We start from the raw sequence: 26,039 nt of genomic DNA, 5'->3' as shown, positions 1-26,039 counted from the left end.
AAGCAGATGCTCTACCCACTGAGCCACCGTCCCTCCCCTATTCTTCTGTTGATACAGCCCAAAATTGCATTTGCCTTTTTAGCCACCATGTCAGTTGGCATGTCAGTCAGTTTTCTCATTGAGAAGTCTTGATTTTTCATCAGCTTCTTTTAAAACCCAGGATTTTCTTTCAACAACAAACAACAGGATACCACACAGGTATTTCTTCTGTGGGGCTGTGGTTCAGTGGGCAGATGCTTCACACATAAGAAGCCCATGCCCCATCTCTGCTGCATGGCTGTGGTGCACTCAATGCACTAGTTCTGTGCAGCAGTCCTTGAAGAGAGCCACCAGCCCAATTTTTGAATGAGATTCTCCGGTTTGATCTAAGGTACTGTTTGTGCCAATGGCAGTGGCATGGTGGCACTGGTTCTTCTCAGGGACATGGCACTGCCTGTGGGGGAGAGGTTTGGAGCCTCTCCCTCAAACCCTCTGCTCCCCAGAGTCAGTTTTCCAACCATTGGGAGACATGGGCCTTTTTGGGTGCCCACAGAATTGGATCCCCTAATCTAATCTTTTTGGAACTTGGGGGTTCTGTGAGGGAGAGGCCCCTGCAGCTGTCCTGCAAGTTTGGGGACTCTCCCTCAAACCCTCTGCTCCCCAGAACCACAGTGGGGAAAGTGACTGATTGCTTTTTTCCCACCATTGGGAGACATGGGTCTTTTTGGGTGCCCACAGAATTGGACTCCCTGCAATTTTGGGGCCCCTCCCTTCCAGCCACCTTTTATTGTACCCTATTTTGCCATTGACTTCAATGGCCTATAGGGTATCATGCAGAGAGCTTCTTGGTTGATTAGCTGAGATCCCTTGGTTTTTACAATGCCAAATCTCTTGTTAAGCAAAGATTGTTGGATCAGTGTATTCAAGCTGGCATGGGACTATTAGGCAAATTGAGAATTTCTGAGATTTATATTTTTTTACTTTTTAAAAGTTTGATTTAAACTACAAAAAAAGAAGCATTGCAGAAGATACATAAAAAAGAGGGGAAGGGGCCTTGACAGAATAGGGAAAACAGAAACAGAAACCAGTACAAATATATCAGTTATAATTCCACCTCCCAATAAAATGCTCAAATCATTCTACCTACAAGTATAAAAATCTCCTTAAATATTACCTTCCTTTCTTCCTTTACCAGAATAAAAAAAGGAATAATTTCTTTTAATAAACTAGTAAAGCAATGTAAATCTAAACACTACTTCTTAAACACAAATTAAATATAACCAGTTAAGAAAAAAGATTTTTTTTCAAAACTGTCTCAACGCCAATTTTATCTAATTTAACTTAAGCCTATTATAAGCACAAATTAGATTGTTGATTTAGCAAAATCCTTATTAAAAGCACATAAAAATCATTTATTTGTCCTTAGCAAATTACATAAAATACAACTAAATAATTTGTCTATCTCTGTCTAAACCATTTCTCCTGATAACATATTAAAAGCAAATCTGCCAAATTACCAAGTCTACCAAATTCCACAGCAATTATGCTATCTGCCTTTTCAACCTTTGATCCTATGCTTACATCATTATAAACAATCTCACTAAATAGGCAAACTGTCAATACATCTACTATATAGAGAAATATGTTAACGACACTCATTAACATTACTTCTTCAAGATCTCCCTTATTCTTTTAAAGTTTAACATCTGTTCATTATTAATGGTTACATGTTTATTTATTCACAAGGGGAAAAAAAGAACCCAAATTCCAGAGTCCTTCTTCCCAAAGATTAAAAACTTTTCTTTGATTTCTGCATCCATATTGCATCCGAGGCAGCCCATTTAATCACAGTTTATCTTTTGATATCACATTTCACTTCTTAGTCAGAATTCCTTGTTCAGCCATTCATCAAAGCAGAAAAAAAATTCAAAATCCTTTTTCAAAAAGTCTTTCCAAATCCTGATTTGTTGATTGGAGTGCAGCTTTTCTCTTCTCAACATGGCCTGCCCCCTCAACCACAGGGGGAAGAATTCATCGCCATTTTTCCCTCTCAGCTTTATTTCACTGCATCTTGATTTCCGGTCTAGTTTTGAAAGTGCGTCACAAGAGACCATCTTACTTTTCCTTTGTTTATTTCGCAGAGTATCACTTTCCCCTTCCACTGCCATCAATACACTCTCTTTAGTACTGGACCCCTGTAGGTTTACAGTTTCATTAGCTGTCGGATCTTTTTCCCTCAGCATAAAACAATTCATTTGGTCTTTAAGGAGCTGCATAAATGAGATAAGATCTTCTTTCAGAGAAATGTGATTTGAGCAAATATCTTTTCCATGTGACATTCCATTAAGCAGTGCCATATCAAAACTCAGTCTCTTAAATCAGATTGTAAATTTGCTTCAAGCTCCTGTTAATCCAAGTTCCACAACAGCTCCAACTGAAGTTTTAGAAACCATTCTTTCAGATACAGTCAGGCGATAGAGACAGAACTCTCTACAGTATATCTTCTTTGTGTTCAGATCGTATTGCAACTTCTTAGTAATCTCTTTGATATATATCCAGTTATAGTCCGGGTCAATTTTAATGACTATATTCAATCCAGCTTAAATAGTTAAGACTGCTCGTAACATTCCGAGGCCTTTTGAGCTGATCTTTTGAGCTAGTCTTTTGTTGTTAAGCAGGGTGACCCATCAGGGAAAAGAGTTAAAAAAAACACCTACTTGTTAAGTAGAGTCATCGCTTTAGAAGTGGAAAAATGCTGCTTCAAAGGCGTACTGGGGAAAATGAAAGCAAAAAAGTGGTCGGGCATTCTTTTTCTGCTGATATGCCAGCTTTCATGGCCGAGGAGCTTCAGGACGAACAGAGAGCACAGAGGGCAGCTGCTGCTGCCCCCCCCCATAAAAGTCCCATGCCGAAGAAAAAGCCACTCCGGGCTTTTCCTATGGGGACATCATTTCTGTGACATCCCGATCCCTCCAATGGCCAGACTCAGAGTTGCCACAGAGAGATGATCTACAAGCAACTCTGAAGCCAAGATGACGGATCCTGGAAGCCCGAATTTCTGAGGTTTATAGACAGTTATCACCCTCACCTCTGGTATCTTCTCCATATTTTGTTAATCTAATTAATTTCAAGTATTGAAGAGCTTTTACTAGGGCTCGTTTTGATAGCTTATCATTATTGGCCAATGAAGGTCGTTTTAAGCGGATACTTTATGAGAAAAGAGTTTGCCCCTGTGATCAAATGTCTATGGAAGACCTATCTCATGTCATTTTTATTGTGTAAAACATGAGGCAGAACGAAATAGGTTTTTGTGTACCATTTTATCTCACCTTCTTGGAAAGTCGAACCAAGAAAAATTAGCATTCCTATTTTCAGATAGAGATAAATATATTAGTTTCCAAGTGGCAAAGTTTATGGCTGCCATTATAGATTAAAAAAAAATGAGTAAAAAGATATATTAACTATACCTTTTTACTACTGTGAATTGTTTTCATAGGATGTCATTGGATAAATTTTATTGATAATTCAGCCTAAATTTTATCATGATTTATATAATTCTATTGTTGTAGTGAATGTTTTATTTTATTTTATTGTCTGGCTGTTGGTTGCTATGGCATTTTGTTGCGAATGCACTAAAAATTGACATGACATGCAGAGATGGGGCACTCTCTTTGGGTGCACACAGAATTGGATCCCTGGTCCAATCTTTTTGAGACTTGGGGGTTTTGTAGGGGAGAGGCTTCTGCAGCTCCCCTGCAGTTTTGGGGCCTCTCCATCAAACCCCCTCCCCTCCAGACACCTTTCATTGTACCCTATTTTGCCATTGACTTCAATAGCCCATAGGGTATAATGGGAACATATTTTGGGGCATAGCCGAATTTCTCCTGTATATTAGGCTATTTCTGAATATGGTATTCAGAAATATTCAGCTATGCAAAATACCTTGCCCCTGAATATTTCCAAATCTGGATAGTACCACTTTTTTTTTTGCACACCCCTAAACTCTCTGCCATGGAGATTCCACTAAGCTATAAGTGAATTTTGTTGTTGTTGTTGCATTACTTTATCCTTTTGTAAATGGAATAGGTTTTGGAATGAGAGAACTGGAGGGAACACACTGTCTGAAGACCAATTCCTAGCTTAAAAGCCCAGAAATAAACTACCTGAGCAAGCAATAGAATATTATGACAGATGGCCACAGAACTGTCTCTGGTTCTTATTATCTGAATATTTTGAGGTATAAACCTATTAATCTAAATAGCCAGAAAGGTGTCCAAAGCACGAAATATTAAGAATCACTTTATGTTATTTTATTCGACAAGGACAATTATTCTTGTGACAGCAACAAATTAATTAATTAAAAAAAATATTTGTTGTTAATGCTTCTTCCATGAGGCTAAGGTGGGTAACAATTGCACATTAAAACAGCATATTTAAAACTACCATTGCATACAACATCTTTCCAGACAACCCAAACACAAAGAAGCTAATAATATTTATTAAAACTCTCATATTCATTCCATTACAGAGTTAAAGTTTGGGAGTGGAGAATAATAAGCATGCCTTTATAAGCAAAATTCTAATTTTATAACTGCATTAATTGCCCCAAATTCAGAGAAATAAAGCGAAACAACATAAAACAATTTCTGTCGATCAAAGATAGGTTATGTTGAAATTTCCTCAGAGGTAGGATTCCCCACCACCACCTGTTTTGAGGGATGACATCATGAGAAACCTAGTTGGCATGGTATGCTATGTTCGTGTAATTAAATTACAGTTAAATGTTCCAAATATAATAAATAGAAACACAGGAACAGATAAGTTATATTAGGAACAAAGTTTGGTTCTGATGACATTGTTTTCATGCTGGAGGAATGCCAGAGTAAACGGCCATAATTGCACTTATCTCTAGACTTTATTTATTTATTTATTTTAGAATTAATAAGGCATTCAGCCCTGGAGTTGTTGATACAATTCTTACATTAGTAACCACATAGCATGACTATATCCGATCTTCCACCTCCCCTGGATTAAGCTCTGAATTACCAAATTACTCTATTACTGTAACTGCTTTTGAGAAATTTTGCAGAAGCTAACTTTTTCCTCTGAGACTACTTACTGGTACTAATACAATGTTTGGTGTATGAAATTGATATAAAATTGCCCACAGAAACCACTAGCCATACAAATACTGATATGCGGTATAATGCATTAATCACTTCTGAAACAGGGAGGAAATGAGAAAATATAGCCTAAGCCAAGCCTTGATTTGATAGCCAAGTGGTACATGAGGGAGAACTGATGTATCAGCGATGCATCAAAGCATGGCATTCACTGGAATGTACAGGTAACTTGTTTGAACAGAGTAGGGATACATGTGCAATATATTTCCAAACACTGACATGAACTAGAAAGCCTCTGCTCACACACAATTTTAATCACTAATGTGGATCTGCATGACATTTTTTTTTCTGGGACATTGGCCACTTGTTGAAAGCAGATCATTTCTCAAAACATAGATTGCTCTTGTATTAGATTTACCCAGTAGTGTGCATCCAAGAGCTTAATAATTTCATTTTCCCATGCATTGATTCACAAGATCTTTAATGGTGGAATGGACCAAGAAGTTATCAAGACCAATTTCCTGTTTTGGGGAGAAAATCTCATGTATCAAGTAGATGTGCTGACAGACACCTGCAGAATTTTTTTTCTGGAAGACCGCCAGTAAAGGAGGAACCACAATCTGCCCAAGTATATAAATTCACCACTCTTGGCAGGTGCAATGTTTTGACAAAGGTTAGACTCAAATCCATTCTTTTTGTTAGTTATATCCTTAATGTATATGATGATAGATTGATTTTCCTTTGAATTCTGTTCAGTCACTCTCTGTCTTAAAATGTGGTTTCTATAAAAGGGCAAGTCAAGTTAGTATGAATGGAAGCTGAGACCTGCAAAAGTTGAATTAGGTAGTAATGGGAGAGCAGAGGAGGAAGACCCTTCCCTTTATTCTTTCTAACTCACTTAAACTCATTGATTTTATAATTTATTCTCCCTTTTGTCTCTTACTGATGAAATTCAAAACAACCTGTTTTCTTTAGTCTCTTTTAAAGTGGGTGTGTTATATCCTGTAGATAATGGAGACCTTTACAATGATCATTTGACATATTAAAGAGCATGTTGGCAATGACAGAATCAAGGATTCTATGAGTGCCATGCACATTTACTACAATTGCCATCCTCCAGATGGGTCCTGGAGATCTCCAGAATTACAACCCATCTCCAGATTACGGATATCAGTTTCCCTGTAGAAATAGTGGTTTTGGACAGTGGATTAGATGGTATTATACACTGAAGTCCCTCCCCTCCTCAAGTCCCACTTTCCTCGGGCTGCACCCCAAACTCCAGGAATTTCCCATTCTGAAGCTGGCAAGCACAAAAGAATGCTTAAGTTTGCCATCTCACAACATTAAACCCATATTTCTATTTTTTGTGATATTTACACCTATTCTAATATCATATCGTAATGCTGTATATACTAACAAAAGTGGCCTAACCACATGGACGTGACTTCTCTATATACGAGTATTCCTTTGGAAGAAGCCTGTAGCACTATTGAGAGAACACTTGAATCTATGACAAACAAACATCCCCCCCATCTTTGTTCTTTTGGAACTCACAGACATCATACTTGAGGGAAAAAAATTAAATTCCAGGAGATTTTTTATTGGCAGATCTGAGGTGTAGCGATGGGCTCTACATTTGCTCCCAACTTGGCAAATTTATTTATATCAGAAGTAGAAGAGTCTTCTATTTACAATAGTGTACACAATCCATTTTTTGATGCCATTCTTATTTATTTCCATTTTATAGATGTGTTCGCAGTCTTGAACAACTCATCCTTAGTGGAATCATTTTTGGCATGGATTAACAGCATCCATCCTGATATACAATATACTAGTACATCCAGTCTTGAACGTGTCAATTTTTTTGACGTGGCCATTTATATAGACATGGAAGAGTGTTCTTGCAGTGAAACCTTTCAGAAAGAATACTGACAGAAATTCATACCTATCATTCAAATCTTTCCATCCTCAGCACCTCAGGTGAAATTTGCCCTACGGGCAATTCCTGAGAATCAAATGAAACACTACTAATAAGACATGTTACACAATGGAGCACAGGAGAATGACAAGGGAATTTTTGAACAGAGGATATCCCTTAGAGATTGTATCTCAAGCAGCTAGACGTGCGGACAGTGCAGATAGGAATCTTTTGGTGCAAGGAAGTGCTAAACACAGGAGTCATCAAACAAGGCTGACATGTGCATTTAATTACACTCCCTTGGTACAGCCTATCCACAAAATAGTACTTAGACACTGGCATTTGCTTTCCAAAATCCCAGGGTGCAAGGAAACCCCATTGCTCCAGGAGGACTAGAAGCCTTTGGGAGCATTTGGTGAGAGTCTAGTTACCCAAATAGATACAACCTACTGTTGATAGAACCCCAGTTGGACATTTTAAATGTGGAAGGTGTTCTGTGTGCCACCAATCATTACAACTCAAGAAATTTATTAGTCCTAATGGGGTGAAGATTTGATTAAATTCTTTCACAATCTGCTGGACCCAGGGGGTTGTATATTGTCTGGTTTGTTAATGTTAAAAGATCTATGTGGGGAGTACAAGCAGATCTTTGAGAACTCAAATTTTGGAGCACAAATCTAGGGTACACTTGTCTGTGACAGATACTCCCCTCATTGGTCACTTCTTGCTCACCATAAAATAGATGATTTAAATTTTTTTGCCATATATAAAATATCTGGAGAGCTGGGTAACAGCACTGCATGTCAAACCCTGTTAATGGAAGAGTCCTTTTGAACATTGAAACTGGGAGCCATGCACCCAGAGTCTTAATGCAAGTTTTGATTTAGCTTGTTTTCTATAAGTGGGCAGTTGCTTAACATCGGCAGTTTGAACATCTTGTTCTGTGTATCTACTGCATTTGGATTAGGCAGGAAAGTTACATTGCATGTGGGATGAATTTGTTTTGCAAATATGAATGTAGCGAAGATGCATGAAATTTTTCTGCAGAGTTGCAGTTTTGCAGATTTTATTGTATCTCTTTAAGATAAATGTGACATACTACAGCTGATGCCAATTAGCCATTTTTAGATTGTGCGGGTCTCAGACACTCTTCCTGAGCATTCTGCAGACGCCAGCATTTCTTGCTTGACTCGGTGAAATTGTGATTGCATCACTTGGTGTGTTAGAATTAGGATGCTGATGATGTTCATTGGTTATATCTGTAACCTCCATATTTTATCATTGATGTAACATCCATATTTTGCCATTAATGACATGCCTTTATGCTTTTGCTGAAACTGGTGGAACCAATTGCCAGAAGAGGTGCGGGCCTTGCGGAACCTTGCTCAGTTCTGCAGGGCCTGCAAGACTGCTCTTTTTCAGCTGGCCTTTACTTAATGATCCTACAGCATACTGGTGAATGAATACTGTCGCCACGGAAAAACTGTACGATGCATAATACCAAGTTTTTAATTAATTTAATCCTAGAATGTTTTTAACTATAATGATGATTAATTTTATAAATGATTCAGTTATAATATGTATGTTTTGATTGTTAAAATGCCTGTGTTGTGAGCCACCTTGAGCTTCGGCGGGGAGGGCGGGATACAAATTAAATATTATTATTATTATTATAAACAGTCCCAATATCATGCATGTGTCTGATGAAGCTCCACTGAGAAACGGCTTTGGATTACCGGTCTGCCGTAGCGCACTTTTCTTCCACTGGATATATGGACTAAAATCTCATTCTGTTCCACTGAGCAAAAGAAGATGGAGCAACTGTATGTGCACAGTGAAATTTTGTTTCTGGAAAAGAAAATTTACCACAAGTACTTTATTTAATATTTTCATATAATACAGAATATATTTTGCAGTAGTCAGCCGTGAGCTTTTGCTTTGTCTTTATTGTTCTAGCTAGGCTTCCCAACCCTCCCACCCTGGCGAGGGACCCCAGGATTTCCACCCTCTTCCCCCGCTCCCCAAAAAAACGGAAGCGGGGGGAAGGGGAAACGACGCCAGGGAGCATGGCGAGCCGCCCGATCCTGGAGCGGGCGAGGCCGCCGTGCCGCTGCCGCCCCCTCCCCGCCCACCGCAGCTGCTCCTCTGAGATGGGCCCAGGCTGAGCCCATCTCGGAGGAGGAGCCAAGAGGCGGCAGCAGCGCAGGGGAGGGCGAGGCAGGCCAGGAGCATGGCGAGCCGCGAATCCGGGCCCTTCTAGGACCTGGACTTGCGGCTCACCACGCCCCCGGCCCGCCTCCACCCCCCCTCCGCTTCCACCCCAGAGGCGGAGCGGACGAGGCCGCCGCGCCACTGCCACCTCTTCTCTGCTCACCGTGGCTGCTCCTCCAAGATGGGCTCAGGCTGAGCCCATCTTGGAGGAGCAGCCACAGCGAGCAGAGAAGAGACGGCAGCTGCGGGGCGGCTCGCCACGCTCCCCAGCGCCGTTTCCCCCCTTCCCCCTAGCTCCACCCCAGTGTCTCCTGGCTCCACCCCCAAAGTCCCCAGATATTTTTGGGGTTGGACTTGGCAACCCTAGTTCTAGCACGGCTTCCTCTCGTGTATTGGTGCAATACAACATCAGCCACTTACATAGTCAGACACAGCCCACCAGAAAATAATAACTTTTACAGTAATGCAAAACAAACCAACCAAAAACACCTAATTTGTCATAGAAGAGCAGAAGGCTTTGCCTAAATTAAAACTAATTTTGACAGCCATATTAACCATATATTTGAATCTTTAGGCTAAAGAAAGTGAGTTGCACAGAAAAGCAAGGAAATGAAACATTTTTTAGCTTTGAGCGTCATAGCACAAAATACACAGAATCTGACTATTTTTATGTCTAAATATTTATAACAGGGGGCAGAGGCTCTTTGTTAAATGTCAAAGCTGGTTATAGTGAGCATTTCTTGACACAATCTATCTGCACTGAGCACATGTTTTTAATTAATTATGCCTCTACCCCCACCCAAGAGTTTTAGCCTGGAGTCACCAGTCTGAAAAAGAGAAGCCTGGACATCATTTCAGCTTCTTCCTTTTCTGAAGAGTTTGGAAGTTAGGCTTGTTTCTTAGGACTGAGGGCAGTTTATATAAACAAAATGTTGAAATGATTGTGCTATTCTTGTATTTATTCTCCCAGTGGAAAAATGTATACATGCACAGATGCACACAGTTCACTTATGGTAGATTTCTGCAAAAGACATATCATTTTGTTGTGTGGTTGCAGATTCCTCCAGAAAGGGTATAACAAAAATAAATAAATAAACAGCATTCAGAAACCAGTGGAGGAGTATTTTAGTCTTTCTGTTTCAGCCCTTAAGATCACTGAAGGAAAAACATGTCAAAGGAAGATTCCATTGTGATTCGGCCAAGCAGGAAATGATCAGTAAATCTGGCTTCATGGAAATTGAATTTAATAGAGACTAATAAGAAAATAATTGTCCTCCTTTCTCTCATTTCTATCTTCTGAAAGATAAAAGGAAGACTTTTAAAAACATAGTACTTTGTTTCATTTACATATTCCATTCTTTTATTCATTTACATGCTGCCTTTCTTCCCAAATGGATAACCCATGCAGCTTACAACAAAATAAAGTAAAATAACACAAAAAACAATCAAACACAAGAATGGAGGAAAGACTTCTAAATACAGCAGATTCTCTTCCCTTCCTGGTGTATATTAGAAAATCTTTTTCCTGGCTCTGGGCTATTCCATCCCCCTCCCCCCCGCCCCGCCCCCATGAGAGCCCATGCTCATGCCCCCAGGCCTGGCCAGACCTTAAGTATCTCTGCAGGACAGAAACACTCAGCCTGAATGTTACAAGCTGGAAGCTATCTTCCCACATAGAACAACTCCATTAGAAATAGACTGTGTGTTCTCCAAAATAGCTGGATTGACTCTTGGATCCTCAGTAAAGCAATATCAATATATCTTATTTTCAGCCTAGCCATATCAGAGGATACTTAAATCCAGAGACTGGAGGTGTGAACAGACAAGATAGAATTTTCTACAAACATGAAAAATATCCCAGGTTTGAAGAAAAACCTAAAGTTTTAAACAAAGAAACATTTTTTAAAATAAAAGCAAAATGATAAAGGAACATCTATTGCTTTAAGAAGCAGATGCCCTCAGTGGCCATTAATAGGCAGCCACAACAGTTTTGCCAGGTCTGGGATTGGTTTCTGCCAGTAAAAGGCATGGGAGGACCCTTTCCAGGGCTTCTATTGCCAGGCCTGGCAGCATCCACCAGGAGGTTTGCTACTATGTGATTTGCATGACTCACTCAGGCCCACCTGCTTGCTACTGTCCAATAGCAGCGTCCACACAAAAGCCTGTGTGGTGTAGTAGTAGGGCTGTCAGGTCTGATGACTCAAGAAATATTTGAGGACTTTGGGAGTGGAGCAGGAGCAAGGGTGTGACAAACACAATTAGACTCCAAAGGGAGTTCTGACAATCACATTTGAAGGGACCTCACACCTTTTAAATGTCTTCCCTCCATTTGGAAATAATGGATAGGGGCACCATCTTCTGAAAGTCATAGAATTGGACCCCCTGGTTCAATCTTTTTGAAACGTGGGGGATGTTTTGAGGAGAGGTACTGAATGTTATGCTGAAAATCTGGTGCCTCTATCTAAAAAACAGCTCCCCCAGAGCCCCAGATACCTACAGATCAATTCTCTATTATAGTCTATGGGAATCAGTCTCCATAAGGGATAATGAGAGTCCAGCAGACATCCCCCCCTGCCTGTTTTTTGATGACCCTGAGGTGGGGGAGGGCCTCCAAACTAAGGGATCCCCTGCCCTCACCTGGGAATTGACAACACTATTTAGTAGTTGGGGACCTTGAAAACCCATTCTGCACTGAAAACTCACTGGATGACCTCAGGTCAGTTACACATTTCCAATCTAGTGTATCTCAAGGCAGGAGCGAAATAGCAATTAAAAGAACAGGACACCTCCCAGGGTGGGATGATGACCTTTCTCACCAGGGCTGGGTTAGCCCTGTGACAAAGGCCCCATGCAAGGCAGTGGAGGCAGTGCCCGCTTCTTGTGAGACAAAGATGGCAGATAAAAGGCTATTCAGAGAAAGAAAAGGAATAAAGGAAAGTGGAGAGAATATGCAGGTTTCCAGGAAGAACCAAAGAGGAAATAGTGTGGGGAACAGGATACGGGGGAAATGAAATACTGCCATATGTCTTTGCAGGTTCCCTAGTGTGCAACTGTGCCCAGCCGGGTGAACAGAACAGCACAGGAGTGCTGCCAGGAGTAGGGAAAGAGGGAAAATTGAAGATGGGGAGCAGAGAAAAGTAAGATGGCTGATGGGTGGGTAGTGTCTAGGGCCAGTTCCTGTCCCCTACTTAGCCCCTCTCCCACTGGGCAAGTCGTGAAAAACCTAGAGCCCTTACCCAGAGAGGAAGGCAGACAGAAACCTAGAAGCAGTGGCCAGAGCAGCAGGTAGGGATCCCAATCCCCTGGTCCCAGCAGAGGATCCCCCAATTTGAGGAGGGCTCCCCCGTTGCCAGCCAGCTGGCCAGCAGGGGAATCCCACCCCCAAATGAGGTTTTCAGCCATTTCTGGTAAAACCAGAAGTGGCTTGAAAAACTGGAAGTGTTGCCCCAGAGAAGCCATTTGAGTGGGGAAGCACAAAAGACCACTCAAATGGCTGCAAACCTTCAGTGATTCTGATCACTGAGCAGGCTTGCAGCCAGTTTAGGCTAACAGCTATCCCTTTTCAGGGATCATTTTTGCTCCTCCCCCATTAGAAGGGGGGAGGTGGAGCAAAACTGACCATGAAATGGCTGGCAACCATTTGAGTGGTCCATTTTCATCCCCCTAAATATCACTCAAATGGCTGCTAGCCATTTCCTGTTTGGGCTACTTCTTTTACCAAAAGTGATCCAAAACTCTATTTGCATCTGCACCCACCTCTCGGAACATCCCGCCCCCCCCACAAAGACCTCCACTGGAAAGATAGGGGACTTGGCAACCCTAGTGAGTGTGTGTGTGTGTGTGAGAGAGAGAGAGCAGTCAGCTACTGGGGAATGTGGAAATGACTGTATTCTAGGCTTGCCAATCCCCAGGTCCCAGCGGGAGTTCTTCCGCTTTCCCAGGCTCCTTCCTTCCCCCCAGTCAGCTGGCCGGTGGGGGGAAGCCCCGCCCCCAGAGGACCATGTGCATTTGCACCTCTGGAGGCTTCAGTCTCCGCTTGAAAGGCTTCCTCTTGGGATGGTGTGTCTGTGTTACTTTGAAGAAGTTGGCAGCAACTTGTGAGTAGAGAGGCCAACCCCTTGCTTCAGAGTCGCCAGACAGGAAGGGAGGGAGGGAAACGTCTGCTGAGCACTTTATTATTCCCCATGTGGAAATCATATTCTCTTAGGATATAATGGGGAATTGATCTGGAGGTTTCGGGGGCTCTGGGGGAGCTGTTTTTGGATGCAGAGGCACCACATTTTCAGTATAGTATCTAGTGCCTCTCCGCAAAGTACCTCCCCCAAGTTTCAAAACGATTGGACCAGGGGGTCCAATTCTATGAGCCCCAAAAGAAGGTGCCCCTATTCATTATTTCCTATGGAAGGAATACATTTTAAAAGGTGTGATGGCCAGAACTCCTTTGGAGTTCATTTATGCTTGTCACACCCTTGCTCCTGGCTCTGCCCCAATGTCTCCTGGCTCCACCCCCAAAGTCCCCAGGTATTTCTTGAATTGGACTTAGCAACCCTACTGTATTCCGGAGAACTGTGCTGCTGTATTTTTATTTATTTATATTAGGGAATGAGAAAGTCTCCCAGCCACACCCCCAAAGTCCCCAGGTATTTTCTTAGTTAGACTTGGCATCCCTAGCAGCAGGACATGCAGTGACAGGCTCCAGCCAGGTAGTAACCCCCACTTCCACTAGAGGGGAGAGTGAAGACCAGAACAGTGTAGCAGTGGCCTGTAGGGGTGAAGAGCAGCATCCGAGAAGGACCAGGGTAAGAAGAAAATGCAGAAGGGAGGTTGGGCATGATACATTTAAAGCCCAGGAAGGGGAGCAAAGGACATACAGTCCTAACAGTAGGTATCCACCATCCTTTTATCACTTCCAGGAAGAGATAGGGGCAAACCCTAATTGGAGCCAAGGTCTGGGTCGAGGGGGGGGGGGACAAGACTGGTACACCAGGGAGGCTTCCAAGACAGGCCAGTGATATCTGGCACCCCCCAACCTCCTCCCTCCCTGCCCTTAAAAGATGGCTACCTAAAATGGAGACATGGGGGAACAGTGGGATTTGGCAATGCAATTTTTTAAATAAAACATCAAGAAAAAACACAAGAATCACAGCAAAAACTAAAAATATAAACTAAGAATATAAAGTTCTCTGATCCTAGGAAAACATTAATTGGCTGCACATTGTAAGCTTCCCTCCACCCCACAGTAGCAGTGACTATCCAGGCAGGGTCTCTGGTGTTTTTTCAGGATAGATTGAAATGGGAGAGGCTTGAAAACTCATTGGAGATAATAGGAGTCAAGAATGCCAATTGACTTGCATAGGCTTCATTGAAATACATTACAGAACAAAAAAAGCTGCGAAGAAAATACAGAATGGATTTTCCATTAAGATTTCTAGGGCCAGATAGACTAGTCTGGGAATGGAATAGCCCATATTTTTTGCAACTTTTTTGTACTGTAATGTATTTCAAAGGAACCCAGAGGAGCTTCTGCCTGTGAAGAGGAGCTGTTCTCTGCTTCCTGTGCTCAGTGTGGCAGCTCCAGCTTCAGCCCAAAAGGGTAAGGACAGGCAGAGGAGTGGGAGGAGGAAGAGAAGAAAGCTGCAGGATGGATTAAAGTCCTGGGTGGGCTGGTTCTGGCCTGTGGGCCATAGGTTTGACACCCCTGCCTCAGACAGAGACCTATGTACCTTTAGGACCACCTCTCCTGGTATACCCCTAGAACAATGCTCCCTCTAAGCTCCACAGTGTTGTGAGCAAAAATTCTATCTTGTGAGCAATTAAAGTTGTGAACAAGTCTGCATTTGACTATCATATAAATTAGTTTTTAGAAGATTATTTCCATGACCCTGTAAAAATCTAAGAATGAGTTCTTTTAAATTATATTTAAATTATACTTTAAGAATACTTTAAACATTATAAGAGAAACAATCAAGTCAAATTTCATTACAGAATATGCTGTCCTATATGGATGTAACTGTTCTCTGGAGGTCTTCAGAGAACAGGTCTACTGTCCCTTTCCACTGTATTGGTAGACCTGTTCTCTGGAGAACAGGTGTACTCTCCCCTTTGCGCTATAATGGCCTCTGGGAAAACATATTTACCCACCCCTTTCCAGTATACTGGTAGACCTGGCCTTGGACCATCATCCTGCACTGAAACATACCAGCACTTGGGGGAGGGAAACTCTTGCAGTCTACTTTGGGGAGTTTTAAGTGAAATTTACAGGCACACTTGTCAGAGATGCCCTTGGGCTGATCCTGCATTGAGCAGAGGGTTGGACTACTCAGGGTTGTTAAACCCATTTGTCATGAGGGCCGGATCTGACATAAATGAGCCCTTGTTAGACAAGACTCTCTCTCTCAGCTTGACTTCGCGAACGAAGATTTAAGAAGGGTGCAGTAGTCCACGTCTGCTGCAGGCTCACTGGTGGCTGACAAGACCAATGCGGGACAGGCAGATCCGGCCACAGTGGCTGCAGGGAAAAGTCTGATTTGGGGTTGGTGCTGTAGCAGTGCGATTCTTCCTCAATATCCTTTTGTCCTCAAGACCAGCTATGCGTGCGTTCTCAAAGGAAGAGACAGCCTGGTGGATGGTGTGCCTCCATGCTTTGCGATCTGAGGCTAGGTCAGACCACTGGTGATGATTGATGCGACAGGTGCCAAGGGATTTCTTCAAGGAGTCCTTGTACCTCTTCTTTGGTGCCCCTCTATTTCGATGGCCGGTGGATAGTTCGCCATACAGAGCAATCTTGGCTAGGCGGTGGTTTTCCATCCTAGAAATATGCCCTGCCCAGCGCAGCTGTGTCTTCAACAGCAGTGCCTCGATGTTTGTAACCTCCGCCCTCTTGAGGACTTCAGTGTTGGTCACAAAGTCACTCCAGTGGATGTTGAGGATGGTGCGAAGGCAGCGCTGATGAAAGCGCTCAAGGAGTCGCAGGTGATGACGGTATAAAACCCACGATTCGGAGCCGTAGATGAGGGTTGTCATCACAACTGCTTTGTAAACATTGATCTTTGTGCCTTTTTTCAGATGCTTGTTGCTCCACACTCTTTTGTGCAGTCGGCCAAATGCACGGTTTGCCTTTGCCAGCCTTTTGTCAATCTCCTTGTCGATCTTGGCATCTGAGGAGATGATGCACCCCAGGTAGCTGAACTGCTGGACTGTCTTCAGAACTGATTCACCCACAGTGATGCAGGAAGGGTGATAATCTTCCTGGGGTGCAGGCTGGTGGAGAACTTCTGTCTTCTTCAGACTAACTTCTAGGCCGAATAGCTTGGCAGCCTCTGCAAAGCAGGACATCATATGCTGCAGAGCTGATACCGAGTGGGAGACGAGTGCAGCATCATCAGCAAACAGTAGCTCTCGGATAAGTTTTAGTCGCCTCAGATTGAACAGGCTGCCATCAATTCGATAGCGGATGTAGACACCATCGTCATCATCTAGATCTACTGCGGCTCTTTGAAGCATCATGCTAAAGAAGATCGTAAAGAGAGTTGGCGCGAGAACGCAGCCTTGCTTTACACCTGTGCCTATTGGGAAGGGCTCCGAGAGGTCGTTGCAGTGTCTGACTTGGCCTCGCTGGTCTTCATGTAGCTGGATGATCATGCTGAGGAACCTTGGGGGACATCCTAAACGTTCCAAGATTTGCCACAGGCCTTTCCTGCTAACGGTATCGAAAGCTTTGGTAAGGTCGACAAAAGTCACATATAGACCCTTGTTCTGTTCCGTGCATTTCTCTTGGAGTTGCCTGAGAACAAATACCATGTCGGTGGTGCTCCTGTTAGCTCTGAAGCCGCACTGGCTCTCTGGGAGGAGTTCTTCTGCAATGGTGGGCACCAGTCTGTTCAGGAGTATTCTGGCAAAGATTCTGCCTGTGATGGAGAGCAGGGTCATCCCCCGGTAGTTGGAGCAGTCTGACTTTTCCCCTTTGTTCTTGTGTAGAGTGATGATGATTGCATCACGAAAGTCCTGTGGTAGTTTGCCTTGTTCCCAGCAGGTGACAAGTACTTTGTGAAGTGTGCTATGTAGTACTGTGCCCCCATGCTTCCAGACAAGACAAGACTATGTATGTTATAAAATGTAGACAAGACTATGTATGTTATAAAATGTAATGCCAGGTAGCAGAGATATAAACTAAAAAGGAAACAGACAAACACAAAGTTTTTTAAAAAACACCTTAAAATAAAACATGCTTCGAAGATTAGCACTCCTGTAATATTTTGTTTATTTAACAGTCTCTGATTACTGACACCTCTTGCTCTAAATTATTGCATCAAAATCTAGAGACAATACCTGTGCTGTAGCAATCTTGATTGTGCTGTTCAGGTGTTGTTCAGGTGTGTACAACTATGCCAGACTTTTCCTAGGGAAAGCGCAAAGAGGAAAATGAGCTTCAAGAACTGCACTGAAAATGCAGCAACTGTTTTGAAACATCCCAGCCCTATGGTTTGTGCTACTGTCACCACTTCCTACTTTATCAGATAATGTTTTTTCTAACCTCTTTGGCTACCTAGAATCATAGAACTGGAAGGGACCTCCAGGGTTATCTAATCCAACCTCCTGCACAATGCAGGAAACTCACAAATACCTCCCCCTAAATTCACCCATCTTATTTCATTTGTTCCATCTCCTAGAGGGAAGGTGTAGGCAAATCTTTCTCATGGTGTTCTTCCCTTAATTTCAAAGTAGTTTTTCTATTAGCTGCCTCATTATCCCTCCTTCTCCCACTCCCATATTTCTCATTCAGTGCTAAGTGCTCCATATTATCTATCATAACTTAGAATCAAATTCTACATCTTAGAAGACCCTTTCTTGAGTAGCCACCCTTCTAGCTTCAGACGGAAGCAGAGCTCCTGAAGATGACCACAGTGGTTGAACAGGTTCATATGGAAGCCCCTTGAATTGTTTCTGTGAGATAATGATAATACGTTCTGTGAGATAATGATAATACATAATACATTTTCATTGGATATTCATTGATTCAAGATGACTGGCATGACCATATAACTCCAGTCTTGTTCCATCTACACTGCCTCTCAGTTTGCTCCTAGGGCACGTATTGACCTTTACATCCCTACACAGCTTGGTGCTAATGTATCCTTCCATATGAACCTGTTCACCCTCTGTGTTGAACTTTATGGGCTGTGCTTCCATCTGAGGCTAGAAGAGTGGCTACTCAAGAAAGGGTCTTCTAAGATGTGAAATTCCATTCTAAGAAAGATTTGTTTGTCCCCTGCTTCACCAGCAGGTGAAGAGCTTTGTTTTGGCTAGGATTTCATCAATGCCCTTGTATAGTTTATACATGTGTAAAGTTTGTTTTAATGTTTTGATCATTCACAACCTAAATTGAGTGGAAACGTAACATAAGAACATTTTAAATAAATAATAATATACTGGAAAAGTGAGGACATAGGTGAATGGCAAGGATTTCCAGACCCTTTGTTTTATGTGCTTATTTTAAGTCTATATGAGTCCAAATAGCCAGACTGAAACACTTTTAAATGAACAAATTACAAATTTATATTATTCAAAACAACTCCCCAAATAGGGTTCCCAACCCCCCCGCCCTGCCGGGGGACCCCTGGATTAGGAGCCTTCCCCCCCGATCTCCTAGAACGTGGAAGCGGGAGGGGTGGGGGGGAAACGACGCAGCCTCCCTTTGCAAGGTGCATGCTGGGACTCGTAGTCCTTGCATCCTCTCCGGCTGCTACAGGCATCTCCTCGGGGAGTCTGGCCGGCGGAGGGGGGGGGGAGCTCCGCCCCCAGAGGACCATGTGTGTTTCTACCTCCGGAGGCTTCAGTCGCTGATTGAAAGGCTTCCTCTTGGGATGGGGTGTCTGTGTTACTTTGAAAAAGTTGGCAGCAACTCGTGAGTAGAGAGGCCGATCCCCCTTCAGTGTTGCCAGAAATGGGGGGGGGGAGTCTGTTGAGTACTTCATTATTCTCTATGTGGAGATCGATTCTCATAGGGTATAATGGGGAATTGATCTGGAGGTTTTGAGGGCTCTGCGGGCGCTGTTTTTTGAGGTAGAGGCACCAAATTTTCAGTATAGTATCTAGTGACTCTCTCCAAAGTATCCACCAAGTTTCACAATGATTGGACCATGGGGTCTAATTCTATGAGCCCCAAAAGAAGGTGCCCCTATCCTTCATTATTTCCTATGGAAGGAAGACATTTAAAAAGGTGTGCAGTCCCTTTAAATGTGATGGCCAGAACTCCCTTGGAGTTCAATTATGCTTGTTACACCCTTGTTCCTGGCTCCGCCCTGATGTCTCCTGGCTCCACCCCCAAAGTCCCCAGATATTTCTTGAATTGGACTTGGCAACCCTATCCCCAAACCATAGACTTAAAAAAAAACCCATACAGAATTAGCATGAACACAGCCAGATCTCTTGAAAATAATCTACCTTCCACCAAATGCTCTCAGGAATAAAATTATCTTACACACCATCCTGGATGTAGTAAATGATGGTGCCCACTTAGAATTCCAAATGGTATAGATACAAAGAGAGCTGATAAAGACACATGACATGACACATGCTTCACTTGCCTCTTATTTTTATTATTCTGAACATGCGAAGCTGCTTTAAACCAAGTCAGACTGTTGCTTCATCTTTCACAGTATTGTTTGCCTGGTAGTGCCTCAGACTCTCAGGCAAAGAATAGCCTCTACAACTGGGCCTGGCTAGGCCTGTTTCCCTGGCCCAAGTGTCCTTCTTCAATCATTTACTGACTGGCTCCTGGAGAATCTCATTTGCCTCAGGCAGGCAGCCTATTCCCTGGCACTCTTCCTTTCCTCCAATAACTGTGGACCAGGTAAGTATCCTGCCTCTGGGGCCTTGGTGGGGGGAAGAAATGAGTTTGGGCAAGGGCTTGCGTGCAGATGTAAATTTTCATAATTGTTTCTAGCCTTACAATCTGAATCCATCATATTGGTAGGGCAAGAGATTAATACAGGAATTGATTTCCTTCACAGCTTGAAATGGGAAATCATACAAACTTAAGGCTGGAAAATCCCTACTTTTTCTTTGAAAAGACATGTGAATCAAGTACACCATGATTTATGTCCACAATCCCTGATTCTGAAATAAACTAATTATGCACTAGAGCTGGAAAGTTGTACTTTTAATTTTTTAAGCAGTGAACTTCTGGAATTAGGTTAACGCAAACCAGGTGTTCTGCCTTTGAAAACAGGAAAGCTGATCCATTCCAGTCAAGCACTGGTGGAGGACATTTGGGATGGAAAACCACAAGCAATTTCAGTATCTTTTGTGCCCTTTATTGACAATTAATAAGGTGCAGATGGTCTGTTTTCACAATATGCAAATGATGCCATGCAAGGAGTTCTAGTTATTAAGTTAAATGTCAGAAAGAGGCATCACTTTGCACTCAAAAATGCTTCTACAGTGTTAACCTTTCCATGTGTGAAAAACATGCACATTTTTGTTCCACAATGGCTACTTGCAGTGGAAACCATCTCCCTGTAACATTTAAGTGACAGCCAGCATGCTGTAGTGGTTTAAGTGCTGGACTAGGATCTGGGACACCCAGGTTTGAATCACTCTGCCATGAAAGCTCGTTGGGTGATCGTGTGCTCTGTCATCCTAACATACCCCATAGGATTGTTGTGAGGAGATTGATGTAAGCTGGTTTGGGTTCACATTGGGAAAGAAAGGTGAGGTACAACTGAAATAAATAAACAAAATTTTGCTCCTGACACATATGGGCATCTGATGTAATCAAACCATATCTTGGGTTAAGCCCATGTGTGCCATGGTCCAGATCAGAATCAGGCCCCTGCATGCCTGCACACTGAATTTTACATGTGCTAAACAGAGGCTGCCTGCCTCTCCCTTTCCACGGGTCTCAATGAATTGGTACTTCCTGTGAGATATGGAACCCCAAGGAGTGACATGAAGGGAGTCTACAGCAGAAAGTGAGAATCAGTCGAAATTACCCTTCTCTTTCCATTTGCTAAAAATTTACACTGGACCCAACCAATTCATTCTTCTATTAAAGACCATTCAAAGTGAACAGCCTGGAAAATTCTCAAGTTTAGATCATGCTAGCCTCTTAACGGAAAGAAAAGGGCCACCTCATGCTGTTTTTCCAAAGAGCTGCCAATGATAGTATGGCGATCTTGCCCTGTTTCTTCCCTCTTCCCTATATAAATTTTCTTCTTATTAGTTTGTGTATAGCTGTCCCATTCTGTCACAATATTATATCTTTTGATGCTGGCCCAGACCAGAGATGGAAAGGAAGAGACAAAATTACCTTCTTATAGTCTACCCCCGATAAGGGCTTTTAAAAGAACCTTATCGGCGAGATCTCCCCACAGCACTGAGATCAGGGCTTACTGCTTGCCTGCCCCCTCGCTGCCCTTCTTCTGGAGCCCCATGGAGCAATAATTGATGGGGCAATACCATTTTTCTTAGAATTGAGCCTGGTAGGGAAAGTGTATGCGCAATACATAGCCTCTCCTTTCCTGGTGCAGTGAATGCCACGTGGTCACTGTCCGGCTATGCCTGGCAGATGGTCACTGCAATGGCCTCTCCTGCATTACTGCATCCATGGCAACACCTTCCCGCTGGTCCCCCCCGTTTCTCACAGAGTTTGCCACGTCATGGTGCGACCGAATGTCCGGCGGTATAACCGGATGGGCAGGCTGGGCTCACCAACCTCGCCAGCCAAGAGAAGGAAAACTCTAACATCAAACCCAGGCAGATAGAGCTCGTTAATGTAACACCTACCACCTGGAGGACTCGCTGCCGGCGTCCTGGCTTACTGGGCCATGGCAGATGACCCCAAGGTGAAAGGGTGGAGCCAGTACCGCGCACACTGTGCTTCACCTAAAAATTCCTCTGCGCAGGCCTGAAGGGCATATCCACATCCACAACCCACAACACACCAAGTCCTGCAGCGATGGGCAAGGGGCGAAACGGGTATTGGTCGCCTGATGCTGACCCGGAGACGAAAGCATTTTTCGGCAGCACCCTGAACGACCAAGCAGTCTTATCTAGGGGCAGCACTGCTTGCTCCACACGGAAAGGGGCCTAGAAAAGGTGGCCTAAACAAAGCTCGTCTCCCCCACCCCAGTTGGCTAGTCGCAGTCAACGGGCATCCTTACTTGCAGTCAAAAAATAACAACAAAGAAAAGGCATGCACCTGCCTCACAAAGTGTGCAAAGACTAAAGCTTGCGTGTTAGAACATCAGAACCATGCTTGACACAGTAGACAGTGGTTGCCCTGAACGACGCTCTGCTCTAGTTGCCCACGAACTTCTCAGGTTGAATATTGACATGGCAGCTCTCAGTGATGTCCGTTTCCCTGAGGAAGGTAGTCTTCAAGAACATGGTGCTGGCTATACCCTCTACTGGTCGGGTAAGTCAAAGGCTGAGAGCCGCCTTTCTGACGTTGGCTACATGGTCAGGAACTCCATTGCCTCCAAACTCGAAAACCTGCCAACAGGTCACTCAGATCGCATCATGTCCATGCGCCTCCCACTTCAAAACAAGCAGCATGCAACACTCTTCAGTGTGTATGCCCCAACCTTTCAAGCAGATCCTGCAGAAAAGAACAAGTTCTATGCTGAACTACGCAACTTCGTACGGAAGTCCCCTACAGAGGACAAGGTGATCATCCTTGGTGACTTCAATGCCAGAGTAGGTAAAGACTCGGAAGCCTGGAAAGGAGTACTTGGCAAACACGGCATTGGCAACTGCAATGATAACGGGCGCCTCCTGCTAGAATTCTGCATGGAGCACCAGCTCACCATCACCAACACTATCTTTCAGCAGAAAAACAGCCTGAAGACAACCTGGATGCACCCACGGTCCAAGCACTAGCACCTTATCAACTACATTCTGGTGTGCCAGAGAGACCTTCTAGATGTCTTAAACACCCGAGTAATGCCCAGTGCGGAATGTCATACGGATCATCGTCTTGTACGCTGCAATCTCTGTCTTCACTTTAAACCCACACCCAGGAGAGGAGGTATCCCTCAGAGGAAGCTTCAGGTTGGCAGCCTTCAGTCAGCCGAAGTTAAAGCTGCCTTCCAGGCAAAACTCCAGTCAAGAATTGAGGACCCGAGTTGCCCCACAGATCCTTTGCCAGAAGCACTCTGGGAACACATAAAAACTACCATCCTGTTGATCTCTGAAGCAGTCCTCGGGTTCTCCACAAGGAAGAACAAGGATTGGTTTGACGAGAACAATCAAGAGATCCAAGAATTACTAGCGAAAAAGAGATCTGCCTACCAAGCACATCTTGCTCAGCCCTCCTGTCCCGGGAAAAAAGCAATCTTTCGCGCTGCATGTAGCAACCTCCAGCGCAAGCTTCGAGACATTCAGAACGAGTGGTGGACCAAGCTTGCAGAGAGAACCCAGCTGTGTGCAGACACTGGTGATTTAAGAGGGTTCTACGAAGCCCTGAAGGTAGTATATGGCCCATCATATCAGGCTCAGAGTCCCTTGCGTAGTGCAGATGGCCAAGTGCTCCTCAGAGACAAGGCATCCATACTGAACCGGTGGTCGGAGTATTTTCAGGTTCTCTTCAGTGCCAACCGTGTAGTTCAAGATTCAGCAATCCACCTCACCCCACTTCAACCAGTGAAAACAGAGTTGGCTGAGATCCCCACCCTAGAAGAGACTGTTAAAGCCATCAAGCAACTGAAAAGTGGCAAGGCAGCGGGAGTTGATGGAATCCCACCAGAGATCTGGAAGCATGGGGGCACAGTACTACATAGCACACTTCATAAAGTACTTGTCACCTGCTGGGAACAAGGCAAACTACCACAGGACTTTCGCGATGCAATCATCATCACTCTACACAAGAACAAAGGGAAAAGTCAGACTGCTCCAACTACCGGGGGATAACCCTGCTCTCCATCGCAGGCAAAATCCTTGCCAGAATACTCCTGAACAGACTGGTGCCCACCATTGCAGAAGAACTCCTCCCAGAGAGCCAGTGTGGCTTCAGAGCTAACAGGAGCACCACCGACATGGTATTTGTTCTCAGGCAGCTCCAAGAGAAATGCAGGGAACAGAACAAGGGTATATATGTGACTTTTGTCGACCTTACCAAAGCTTTCGATACCGTTAGCAGGAAAGGCCTGTGGAAAATCTTGGAACGTTTAGGATGTCCCCCAAGGTTCCTCAGCATGATCATCCAGTTACATGAAGACCAGCGAGGCCAAGTCAGACACTGCAACGACCTCTCGGAGCCCTTCCCAATAGGCACAGGTGTAAAGCAAGGCTGCGTTCTCGTGCCAACTCTCTTTACGATCTTCTTTAGCATGATGCTTCAAAGAGCCGCAGTAGATCTAGATGATGACGATGGTGTCTACATCCGCTATTGCACCGATGGCAGCCTGTTCAACCTGAGGCGACTAAAGGCTCACTCCAAGACAATGGAAAAACTTATCCGAGAGCTACTGTTCACTGATGATGCTGCACTCGTCTCCCACTCGGTATCAGCTCTGCAGCATATGACGTCCTGCTTTGCAGAGGCTGGCAAGCTATTCAGCCTAGAAGTTAGTCTGAAGAAGACAGAAGTTCTCCACCAGCCTGCACCCCTGGAAGATTATCACCCTCCCTGCATCACTGTGGGTGAATCAGTTCTGAAGACAGTCCAGCAGTTCAGCTACCCGGGGTGCATCATCTCCTCAGATGCCAAGATCGACAAGGAGATTGACAACAGGCTGGCAAAGGCAAACCGTGTATTTGGCCGACTGCACAAAAGAGTGTGGAGCAACAAGCATCTGAAAAAAGGCACAAAGATCAATGTTTACAAAGCGGTTGTGATGACAACCCTCATCTACGGCTCCGAATCGTGGGTTTTATACTGTCATCACCTGCGACTCCTTGAGCGCTTTCATCAGCGCTGCCTTCGCACCATCCTCAACATCCACTGGAGTGACTTTGTGACCAACACTGAAGTCCTCAAGAGGGCGCAGGTTACAAGCATCGAGGCACTGCTGTTGAAGACGCAGCTGCGCTGGGCAGGGCATATTTCTAGGATGGAAAACCACCGCCTTCCCAAGATTGCTCTTTATGGCGAACTTTCCACCGGCCATCGAAATAGAGGGGCACCAAAGAAGAGGTACAAGGACTCCTTGAAGAAATCCCTTGGCACCTATCGCATCAACCATCACCAGTGGTCTGACCTAGCCTCAGATCGCAAAGCATGGAGGCACACCATCCACCAGGCTGTCTCTTCCTTTAAGAACGCACACATAGCTGGTCTTGAGGACAAAAGGAGATTGAGGAAGAATCGCACTGCTACAGCACCAACCCCAAATCAGACTTTTCCCTGCAGCCACTGTGGCCGGATCTGCCTGTCCCGCATTGGTCTTATCAGCCACCAGCGAGCTTGCAGCAGACGTGGACTACTGCACCCTTCTTAAATCTTCGTTCGCGGAGTCAAGCCGAGAGAGAGAGAGAGTCTACCGCCATACTGACACACAAGAGGCTTTTGAAAGTTCAAAATAAAATATTTTTAACCTGGACAGGGAAAGGTCAGGTGGAATCAGGGGGAGGATGTATGAGGTAAACCGATAATAAAAACTGAGGTAACTCTGTAATTACACTAAAACCACTTAATATATTGTCAACAAGTAAGTGGTTTTGCTTTTCAACAAGGTCTTTGAAACTGATGAAAGAGGCTTTCTTTGACATTTCTGGTTTAACACACAAGCATAGGCTTCTTTCACTGACTCTTAAGTTTTAGAAGGCAGGAACATACAACTAAGTATCCCAAATCCCTCTATATATAC

This window comes from Heteronotia binoei, chromosome 5 (assembly GCF_032191835.1).
Source record: "Heteronotia binoei isolate CCM8104 ecotype False Entrance Well chromosome 5, APGP_CSIRO_Hbin_v1, whole genome shotgun sequence".
Classification (NCBI taxonomy): Eukaryota; Metazoa; Chordata; class Lepidosauria; order Squamata; family Gekkonidae; genus Heteronotia; species Heteronotia binoei.
This window is presented reverse-complemented; position numbering follows the sequence as displayed.